The sequence below is a fragment of the Phalacrocorax aristotelis genome, chromosome 2 (genome assembly GCF_949628215.1).
Source record: "Phalacrocorax aristotelis chromosome 2, bGulAri2.1, whole genome shotgun sequence".
In the NCBI taxonomy this organism is placed as follows: domain Eukaryota; kingdom Metazoa; phylum Chordata; class Aves; order Suliformes; family Phalacrocoracidae; genus Phalacrocorax; species Phalacrocorax aristotelis.
In genome coordinates this window covers 157,216,739-157,228,533 of record NC_134277.1, presented here as the reverse complement: position 1 = coordinate 157,228,533, position 11,795 = coordinate 157,216,739, and the positions used below count along the sequence as shown (strand labels likewise).

The window sequence follows — 11,795 nt, the reverse complement described above, 5'->3', positions numbered from 1 at the left end:
AGCAGAAGACCTTTAAAACGATTGTATCGGTCTTTCTGTCTTTTCTTTATCCTTCTTGTCTTTTATTTCTACCATGCTGCACTAAAAAAACAAAACAGCGTTTTTTAAATTAGTACAGGATAAAAAAATGGATCTTTTCCCAAGGCTCCTGGATCTTAAAGAATATAGGTTGATGGTTTGAAACTCACACACTAACTACTGGCAGCACAGAACGAAACCACGCCATTTTGTTTCAATAGGGTATACATCCATATATAAATACAATTCCTCTACACATGACTACCAGGAATCATGCTTCATCCTGAGCAGCAAGCACAGCAAGTGAGATTTGTTCCACAGCCCTTTGCACTGGTATTGCAGGACTTCAGCTCTCTGTGGCCATCAGCGGTTGCAGCCCCACGGGAAGCACAGCATCAAGTAAAAACTTGCTTTACAGATGAGTAAGTGAGACGGTGGTAATTATAACGCTACACCTCTTTGTGTTTTTCTGCAGAACTCAGTTCATTGCCTTATCTGTCCAGGCTCGGTCCCTTTCCCTGTGGGAGATGTCATTAGCAGTGAGAAGAGGTCTTTGCCACCCCAGGGCTCCTCCACGCTCCTCTTCCCTCCTGCCTGCAGAGAAACACTCGAGCTTTCCAAGGACAATGACAGGTCCTATTTAGAATATCATCTAGGCACAGCCCAGCATCCCAGCTGAAGAGCTCTGTTACTGCTCAGTTGTTGGGCTGGCATTTGTTGGGACCACGGGCCAACTGGGACCTTAGGAAAGAAACTGCAGCAAAGACCAACAGCATCCTGGGCTGCAGGAGCAGGAGCACAGGCAAGAAATCTCAGCACTCATTAGACCACATCTAGATGCTGCATCTGGTTTTGGGTGCCTCTGTAGAAGAAACACATTGACAAACTAGAACAAGTGCCGTGGAGGAGCACCAAGATGGCCAGGGACCGGAGGACTTGCCTGGAGAGAAAAGGCTGAGGGAGCCAGGCTTGTTCAGCCAGGAAAAGAGATGGCTTTGAGGGATCCAGCAGCAGCCCCCAGCACCTGCAGTGGGGTTACTGAGAATACAGAACCAGGTTCTGTGTCTGGCAGAAGATTGAGAGACACTGTGCATTAGGTGAGAAAAGAGTGGTTCAGACCGGATGTTAGGAGAAACTTTTTCCATGTGATGACAGTCAAGCCATGGAGTTGTCTGTGCACTCTCATCCTTAGAAGTCTTCAAGACTTGACTGCATGAAGTCATGAGCAACCTGGTCTGCTCTCACAGCTGACTCACCTGAGGTCCCTTTCAGCCTGAGTTAACCTACAGTCCTGCAAACCACCTTCTAACTGCCACCAGTGCAGTGACTTTGGAGGAAAGGGTGGGAATTGCTCAGTGCTTGGGTACGGTGGTATCACCCAAAAGAAAGAGTTGAAAGAAACACTTACAGCCCTAGACTGTGAAGGCCCAGGTCCCCCTAAGCACTGTAACTTATGTTCTCCTTGGGACATGACAAGCCCCACTTCTACATCCAGTCCCATGGTGACCCAGACACAAACTGGGCATCAGTGGCCAAGGAACCCCTGCCCATGTCCCACCCGCAGCACACACAAGAGCACTATTGGAGGACAGTTATACCTCCTTCCTCCCCCATACACACACGTATTTACAGAACAAGCAGGATTTCCTCAACCCAGTGAATAGCACCGACTATACAAGGGCTCTCTGCCCAAGGCTGCAGCCTCTATTCCACAGGGTGGAGATGCCTCAGGAAGCCTTCCCTCTGCCCTGCTGCGGTGCTCTGGTGCGGAATGAGCAAGCTACACTGCCAGCATGGCCTCCCCCCCACTCCATCCCTTGTGTCGTAAAGGGTATTGGAGTAATGTCTTGCTTCCAGTCAAAATAACTTATGTGGCTAAGAGACAGGAAATGTCACAACTGAGAAGATGAAAAGGGAGCTTACAGAGAGAGCTGCTGAGCTCTGGCTTCTCGGAAGAATCCATACAAACCATGAGGCAACTGTCACATGTGCTGGGTAGGCAGGAGAGGAGGAGGTGGAAGAGGAGAGGTTCATCAAGTGAGGAGGAGGGTCACCCAGGAGGTCAGTGGCAGAGCCGTGAACTAACCTACTCCCCTCTATCCCAGAGTCTTGATGCTCCCTGCCCTCTTCATGCCTCTGCGTGACAGCCAAGCTGTGCTAGGGGGTAAAGCTGACTTCCTGATACTGCACATAACCACACTCCTTTTTGGAGACCAAAGCCTAAGGGATGCCAGCTCTGCACCAGAAGTCAGTCCTGACCAAATAACATCTTTTAAAAATGCAAACCTGCATTTGCATTAAGAAACTGGTCCAGCTTTGAAAATACGCTCACCAACGTGTTTTGAGATGTGGCCTATTCTCACAGGGCCTTAGAGGGTTCACATGTGGGGGTTTTTTTGTACTTGGAAGTGAGACCAGTAAGCATTTTACACCCACCTATTCATAGGTTTTTATTTTCAGTACAGGAGAGGGTATCAGATCACTCAGTTGCAATTTCTGCTGAAACTCCTGCGCGGCCCAGGATGGCTAATTTCAAGCAGTTTCAGAGCCCCCGTAGTGACTTGTGCTGGCCTAAATTTCTGTAACTGCACCCATACCAAGCTCTGCACAAATCAGCAAGAGAAACCACAGCTTCAGCCAAAATTAGTACCTTGGTACAGAAATAAAGATTAAAAACCCCACCTCCTCCTCCTCGTTGATAGGTGAAGTCTTGAAGCCAGATATGCCTTCAGAAACATCCTCCCCCTCCTCTTTCCACCCTCCTATTCCTCCATCCTTTAAGCAAGGTCTCAGGGCAATACTTTGCAGCCTTGTTTTGCTGGAAGAGAAGGATGCTTTCTGTCTGGGAAGCTGGGAAGACTGTGTCAGAGCAGAGCAGACCCTGGGCATGCAATTACCCAGGCAGCAGCAACAATATGTTAATTCACTGGATCCCTCTGAAACGAAGCACAGTGCAAGTCCCTGGAAAAAGTGAAAAGGAGCCTGTTAAGGAAACTGTGTGAAGGCCTTGTGCGCAGCAGCCCCTTGGAGTCCAGACAAGGACGGACTTTGCACAGCCATCGTTTTTAGAGCTGAACTGGCAGCCAGCACCTCTTCTTCCAACCGCATTGCATCCAACAGGAGCAAGGGGAGCACCCTCAATGCTGACAGGTTGCTCCTGTCCATGGTACAACATCCTTATTTTGAAGAGTTGCAGACACACAGAATAGCCCCTGCAAGGGATGCCTCATCTGTGGTGAGTTCACCCTGGACAGATCATGGTCATACGGCCATCATGCCACACACCCTCTCTGTGTCCAGAGCTTTCTCACACTTCCAGAACCACAGTCTCCTCCTTGGTGTCTTCAGATGCCAAGTTCACATCCTGACCTCTGCCCCTCTGTTCAGGGGCCCAGAGCCCTTTAGATAACTCCTGTCCTCCAACAACAAATAACAAAGCCAACACAGCAAGGACAGAAGAAAACTGAAATGGTGTTTTGATGAGTTTATTGCCAGAAGTCAGTGCCCTCAGAAGGTCTGCACTGACCAACCACCTCCTGGTGCATCATCCTTTTGACTACTACTAATTCCTCTAACACCCAGCTAGAAAGTACAGTCTTATGCCAGCATCGTGATGGAAGTAGTCTTCCACTCCTAAACCAGAGGGATGCCTTGCTGCAGCAGGACAATTTGCCTTCCCTCCTCAGTGAAATGGGGCAGAGGAAGGGTCAAGAAGATCTCTGCTACCTCCTTATGTTGGACAGGCTACCCATTCACATGCTTTCAGTGCAGCTTTCAGTTGACTACAAACCTCCTTGAGCAGCAAGCAATGATTTCCATCAAAGGCAACCCTGGCTTTAAATCTGTCTAGCCTCTTGTAGAGAGCTTTCTGTTGTAACCCATAGAAAGATTAAACTGCCAAGTGGAAGAGTTGCACACAGAAGCCCTTTCTGCATAAGGCTGTTGACCATTGAGCTGATATACTGAGTTCAGAGGCTCATCTGTGCTGACATACTTCAACAGGGACATAAGCATGGCTTTCACGCACGTATACAACTGTTACCCTGAGGAGCAGGGAGCAACCAGTTTATCTACAAGAAGTTTAAATTCAGCCCTTAGGTTGCACCAAAACTCCTGGGTTCCTTCAGAAACAGGATCAACAGCAGTGAACATCTAGAGAAAGCGTTTACCAGCTCCCGCCATGCACTGGCTTTTTTGGAGAGGTTGTTTTCTGAGTGCAAGACTAAGAGAAATCACACTGTTGGCTCTTGTTTAAAAATACATCTGTTTTGCATGGACTGACTTTTGATTTCCAAGGAGAAGATGGGGAAAGCAAAGCACAACACTGAGCTGCAAAGGCACTCGTGCCTCACCATGAGCTCTGGCCTTCACAGGGCTCCTGGTGGCTGTCCCTGAATTGGAGCACTTCATTGCCAGATGACGTGTCTCAGATGAGATGAGTTTCCTGAAAAGCACTGACAACATGTAGTTAAAAGCTCGGTTCAGACAAGCAGCGAAACAAGTCCGCTTCTGGTTTTTCAGCTGAATATTCAATGCTTTCCATATTTGCTCACTCACAGGTTATCTGGGCTGCATAATCAGCAAAACTCCCACAAAAACACTTGCCAGGGCTCAGCTACTAGGCGGTCTGTAACAGAGCTGTTCTAGAGAAAAACAGAAGTGTTATTGCGCCCGTGGCTGTCCCAATACAATTAGTCATACCTGATGGAGAGATACGCATCCTCACAGGGCTCTTACCACCTTGTCAACAGATGAAGTCAAAATGAAAACATCCTAAGTATCAACAACCAACTTGAAAGCTGAATCATGAATCCTGAAAGCAGCCTCAACACTACAGAGATGTCTTATCCACAGAAGCAGGCAGCTGGGTTCCTTCCACATGGCTTCTGTTTCCTTTTCCCGTATAATTTCCTGACGTTGCTCAGTGAAATAGTATTTTTTCTTTCATCTCCCCACTCAAGTGACCCTTCTCTGCTCTGGCTGAGGGGTGCTGTGGCATCAGGAGAAGGAACCACACTTGAGGCATGCAGAGGAAAAGGCCAGAGCTTCAGTGGTGGGAAACGATGTCCGGTCGTCTCCTTTACATGATCGTGGGACAAGTTCCCCAACACTACTTTGCCTCATTTCCCCACTGAAATAGCAAGTTCCCCACCACGCTGGGTGACTACCACTAGGATCTGTGTGGTAGGCCTGGTGTTATCAACTGGGGGTTAACACTGATAATAATCAGGGGAGGCTGATGGTGTGTCTAAGCTTCCCTTCCGTGTTAGCATCCTGTTCAGTCATATGTCAATCTTCAACACAACCTAGACCATGGTTTCATTCAGCACTTCTCTACTTGTGTACTTTGCAAAGGTCTCTGTTGGCATCTTCTAGTTCCAAAGGTCTTGAAAAATGTTCCCTACCAGAAGAGCACCACTGCCAGCCTGGTGGTTCAGGAAATCATAGAACCACAGAATGGCAGGGGTTGGAAGGGACCTCTGGAGATTGTCTTGTCCAACCCCCCTGCTTGAGCAGGCACACCCAGAGCAGGGGGCACAGGAACGTGTCCAGGTGGGGTTTGAATGTCTCCAGGGAAGGAGACGCCACAGCCTCCCTGGGCAGCCTGTGCCACTGCTCTGGCACCCACACAGCAAAGAAGTTTTTCCTCATATTGAGGTGGAACTTCCTGTGTTCCAATTTGTGCCCATTGCCCCTTGGCCTGTCATTGGGCATCACTGAAAAGAGTCTAGTCCCATCACCCTGACACCCCCACTTCGGACACTTATAAGCATTGATGAAATCCCTCCTCAGTCTTCTCTTCTCCAGGCTGAACAAACACAAGTCTCTCAGCATGTCCTCATTAGGGAGATGCTCCAGTCCCCTGATCATCTTGGCAGCTCTCCGCTGGACTTGCTCAAGCATTTTCCCCATCCTTCTTGAACTGGGGAAACCAGAACTGGGTGCAGTACTCCAGATGTGGCCTCACCAGGGCAGAGCAGAGGGGGAGGATAACCTCTGTTAACCAGCTGGCCACACTCCTTTTAATGCAGCCCAGGATACTGTTGGCCTTCTTGGCCACAAGGGCACAGTGCTGGCTCATGGTCAACCTGCTGCCCACCAGCACTCCCAGGTCCTTCTCAACAGAGCTGCTTTCCAGCAGGTCAGCCCCCAATCTGTACCAGTGCATGGGGTTATTCCTCCCCAGGTGCACCTTCTCTCTTCACCCCTTAACAGACATAATTCCACAGGACATTTTTTTTGCATTGACACTAATGACAGATGGAGAGGACTGCCAAACAAATGGGAGGAGTTTGGCTTGTAGCTGGTACCGGAGGCAGAACATCAGGATGCAACTCAGTATTGAACCACAGGTGGGAGGTTACCTGGCCAGGAGGCACTGCACTGACCTCACAGGGATCCTATGGTTGCTGTCTGCACGGAGGACCCTGCGCTCGGCAGGGTCTATGCACGCATGCATGATGGTGCGGCTGGGAGCAGACACCCAGCAGTTCCTCTTGATAACCATTATGAAATTCATTTGGAAATGAATTGATTTTTCAGAAGCCTCCTCCCCAGTGCTGACAACTCTTTTGAGATGCAATCTGTACCACCAGGGCACAAGGGGAAGCACACTCTGCTTCGAGGGGTGGCCAGCAAGGCTAGGAGCTTCTGAGCAGATCCACATCCATGGCAGAGCTCATAACCAAAGCCAAATCCTCCAAATTTGGGTAATTCCCAGGCACGTCTCAGCCACAACCATACATCTGTGCTCACACCAAAGAGCAGAGACACATAGAGAGCGAAGAGCAATTGCTGTAGGTTGCCATGGCAGCGTGCATGGATGATTTTATCACCCTTATCAGCTGCAACAGCATTTAGACCCATTATCAGAGGATACCAGAGTATTTTTTAAGGGTGGAATAGGTGGGAGAAGCATAAAATCAGAGTCAGCCAGAAGCCAACAGTCAGCACACAAAGCAGGAGTCCTGGCTTCAAGCAAGCTGCCTCCCTTGGGCACACGGACATCTACGGAGCCCTGGGCTCATGTTGGAGTCCATGGGTGATGTAAGGCTCCCCAGCAGGCCCCCAGCCCAGGAAGAGAGCCCTCCCTTGCACGGAGAGATGTGCAGCCCTCCACGGAGTGCAGTGATGGCAAGCGGAGGGTGTTTGCCTGTGCTCCCCGTAGAGCCGATGGAAGTAGGTCAATCCTTCTGCTTTGCTGAACCTTTTGGCAGGTCGGTGCTTCACTGCTGTTGCTGCTCGCAGCTCGTCATTTGTGCCGCACAGCAGCCACATCGTTCAGAAGTTAACGAATTCAATACATCTAATTAAATCAACCTTGGCAGCAGTTCAAAACCCATCTCACTGCTTTTTTTTTTAAAACTTTTTCCTTTTTATTCCCTACTGTTGGTGGCAAAGAGACACACGAGAGGAGAGATGCAAGAGAGGGCTGCTAAGGGCTGAGCCAGTTTAATCTCTCAGCTATGTCACCGCTGCTCTCCCATCACCGCAGAGATGCTTTGTTTTCCTTGAGGGAACATGACAAACCCACGTACCATCACCCCTTTTTCCCCTTTCCTCCTCCTGCCCCCCCAATGAAATGACCTTTTCTGTCTTCTCACAGGCTACTCAAGGAGTCCAATGCAGGCTGGCGATCCTTTGGCTCTGCTGCTGACACTCACCATGCTGAACGCAGGCTTGGGAAGCAAGCCAAGCTGGCACAGCCAGCAAAAGGAAGGCACATCAAAGTGTGGCCTGCAGCAACTCAGCTGGGCTGGACATGTGGCAAGGTGTGAGCACTGTCTTCCACCATCAAACTGAGCAAAGCCAGAAAGCAATGGGGAGGCCAGAGGCCACCAGAGATGGCTCACCCCACCCACAGTCTCCTCCCCCAGCTCTCCTGTGCAGCTCCCAAGCTGTTCTGTACACCAGCGCTGCTTGATGGATGTTGTCATAAACGCGGGCTCACACTGTAGAAGCCATGCAAGACGTGCTAACAGACGGCCATGATGCTCTTGCCGCAAAGCACTGCAGGATGGGGAGCCGCCATTTGGACATCTTTGGTGCCATAGGGACGCAGCCAGCAAGCTGCCCACGCCTGCTCTCTTCCGCAGTGTGACGTAGACATGGGGTCCGCCCTGTCCAACCTCTCTTGCCTCTTCACTGTGGCACCACCAGCTCTTCCACTTCTGCCATGTCCTCCCTGCCCCGAGACCACCGCCTGGAAGGCAAGATGGTGGCACAGCCTGCCACCTTTCTGTGCTGTGACTTGCAGATCCCAGCAAAAGTGCCATTCCTGGCTGCTGAAGTTTAATTAAAGGCAGTTTGATCATACCAAAAGAGCACAACTCTGATCCTTGGAGCAAATTTGTTGTCTTTTCTGTATCCTTCAGGTCTTCTACAGCCTGCCTGGGCTGGGGAACCAGGACTAGGGAATATTCCAGGTGCCATCACACCAAGGCTATGTTGTTTCCTCCAACCAAGTGTTGTTTCCTCCTTAGCTTGATATGAAAGATCTCTCTGGCAAAGAGAGAACAGTATTATATCTGAATGACAGCACTTTGCACAGCAAATTCATCTACAGTCTGTTCCCTGCTATCAACTCAAAGCCAACACTGGCCTCCCTGCTCAAAAAGCAGTTGTTTACCTTCCCATACCGGCGCTATTTCCTCTCCTTTAACCCACCCTCCCTCAAAATAATTCCTAAAATACTCAAAACAGTCCTGGGCAGCTCTTCCTCTGGACTCCTAAAATGGCACCGTGCTGGGGTGTTGCTTTGCTCACCAGCAGAAGTGGGTACATTTGAAGAGCCCCGGCTCCCTGCGCGGCAGCTGCAGCAGTTCGGTCCTGCTCTCCTCGCAGGGAAGGGCATTTCGTGCAAAACCTTGTGCTCGACCCTCTCTCAGCAATACGAAAGTAGTCTAAAAAGCACTTTGAACTCCTCTGGGATGAAAGGAGAGTGTAAAATATCCCTCCCTCCATGGTAGCGGATGTTACAAGACTCTTGATGAGCGCAGAAAGGCATTTCTCTGTAAGCAATCACCCCCCTCGCACAGTGATGACGACGTGCGATGCTCTGCCAGGCTCAGGGCCAACTCTCTCCTGTGTCCCCTTCCTCGGCTTCTGCATGTGGGCCACGCACACCCAGGCTGCACACCAGCAGAGGAATACTCCTGGATCAGAGGAAAAAAAGGGGAGTAGAGGATACCAATTCAGGGCAACTACCTTGGCTGCTGTGCATCAGCATGCCTTCCCCGACACCACCACTGCCAGCGCCTCTCCCATGCGCTGACCTGCTCTGCGAAAAATGCATTTACATGTTTATTTACATTTCCTTAATACTGATCAGAAATGAGCAGGGCACTTACGTCTCCTCTGTACCACAAAAGCCTGACCCAGCCGTGCTGGGGGCGCTGGGTGCTGCAGGAATGCAGAGGAAGAGGCAGCCTTGGAGGAGGTGCTGATGACCCCAAGAGCTGAGAGAGGCCAGAAAGTCCAAATGCCACATGGCACTGAGTTTCAAGCAATGGTCTTTCATACTGCCGAACTAAGGGGCAACTGTCCCTTGCACAGCGAAGGGTAGTGAGAGAATCTGGTGAGTTTAGCACCGGGGTTGATGGGAGCTGCTGTGACTTTCAAACTTAGAAATAGGAGGTGGCTTGTCGAGGCATACAAAAGTTCACACAAGTGTTGCATTAAGAGATGGATATCTTTCCTGCACCCCTTGAGGCAGGCCAAATCTGGAGGAAGGTTGCAATTTTGGAGGTGGGCTTCCATATTTTGGCTTGCCTGCTTCTCCTCACCCTGCCAAAGGCCTGCAATAACCATCTTCTGCTGCATGGCGGCTCCTTGCAAGATGACCCAGAAGGGGACATGCCCAGGGTCCTCCTTGCTGGACCACGTGCCTGCGGTGGGACCACAGCAGAGACCCCAGTTTCCTACTGCAAGCCGTTGGCACACCAGGTCAAGTGCTGCCTTTGTGAAGCCACGTGGCTACAAACATGACAAGGGGCATGGAGAGGGGAAGGAGCTACAGCTCCTATTGCAAAAGTGGAGAAGGAGCTGATTCCAGGTGCTCTGCACCCAAACAACAACCTTCTCTCTATTCTCCTTTTCCTCTCTACTTGCCACCACCTCTGGCAGGAAGGGGCTTGTTCAGCTGCTCTTTTGCTGAGACATCAGATGGGTTACCACTAAGCACAGAGCAAACACCAGGGCTGATGGGGTTCTGGCCTCTTTGCAGTGGGTTTTGCAATTGAGGTGGTACAGTAAAATCCCACCTCCGCATTGCACGGCATTGCTCCATTAGCTATTGGAAAGGATATAGTTTACAATGATGTGATCTGGACTGCTGAAACACATCAGGTTCAGTCCTCTACAGCACGGACCTAGGAGCTGTGGGAGCACACACAGGGTGAGAGAAAAACCAGAAGCTGCCTCTGGCACTAGTGAGCACACACTGCATGTTAGTGAGTACATGTGAAATACTGTCCTCAGAGGAGCGGCCATCAGCTCAGCATCTCCTTTGCACTCAGCTGTTTTCTCTTTGCACAAACCTCTTGTGCAACCAAGCCAAAAAAGATAAACTAATTCTCACATATTTGCTCTTTTATCACATCTAGGTAAATGAGGGGTCAAACAGTAGGACAGGTGAATAGCCCACATGCCCTTGCAGCTAATAGCACCAGCTAGGGAACTTCACCATGCCTTCAGCAATTTCTCTCCCTTGCATTTTCCTCTTGCCCAGTGCTAGACAGTGAGTCTAAAGCAATTTATTGGCAGAGATGGGAGGAAAATCCAGAGGACCAATGTCCCCAGTGTTCCCAAATCCTGTGCACTCTTTCAGCTCTTCTAGATACCACAAAGCAACAAACACCAGCCTGCCTCAGGGCTGGCCTGGGTCTCACCATGGCTTCCAACCCCAACTCAGCCAGGACCACCCCACATGGGTTCTCTACACTTCCCTTCTTCCTAAAACAGGATCCTCATCGTCTCCCCAAGCACAGCCTAGCATGCTCACCAATGTCTACGAAGTACTCAGATAAGTAAGCAGCTTAGGAGAGCCTGTGAGTGATTCAGCCAGGCCAATGGCTGGGGCGTTTCACACCGCTGCTGTCGATGCCACCAACGTCTCCATCACTGGCGGGAGCCCTGCGGGGCCACGACAGGAAATCGGGTCTTAATCACTGTCTCACTTTTCACTCCCCACTTCAGTTCTGCTATTTTAGCAGCTGCTGCGAGCTGGCTCCACACTTTCAGACCAGCAACCGTTAGGGCACAGGGTTTAGCTTGAGTGTTTTCAGGCTGCAACTCCAAATGCAGAGAAAAATGTGAAGCTGGGGGAGGTTGGGGGAGAGAAATCATGCAGCGATCAAGGCTTTAAGACACAACCAAGCAAGCACCAGCTCCTGCCCAGGTTGATATTGCCTGCACTGCCTGGAACAGGCAGCCAGGCTGGCAAGTCCATATGGGCAGGACACTGGCACTGTGCGGACCTACTGGCTGGGGTTCCTTCCTAATTGGGACAGTCCTGCGACATGGTCTGATGCAGATGTGTCTCCAGGTGCTTCCCCTTCTCCTTGTCCATGATACAGCTATAGATCTGTTGCGATACCAGGGTTGGGCTTTATCAGTGTAACTGCCCAGCTTCTGCAGCAGCCAGGGAAAATTCCCCTTGCAAGGGGGGAAGTCTGCTGCCACCGTAACCCATGCAGATGGCAGAGCCAGCCTCTGTACACCTGCACCAGAGACCATCTAAAAGACACAGAGGGCACTGGCACCCAGAAAGGGATGTG

At 50.5% G+C, this 11,795-nt stretch overlaps 1 long non-coding RNA gene across 2 annotated transcripts in view; it reads right to left on the bottom strand.

Moving 5' to 3' along the window:
- The window catches only part of LOC142053747 (uncharacterized), a 161,299-nt gene that overhangs the window by 20,886 nt on the left and 128,618 nt on the right, over nucleotides 1-11,795 (bottom strand). The gene's annotated exons all lie outside the window — the stretch shown is intronic.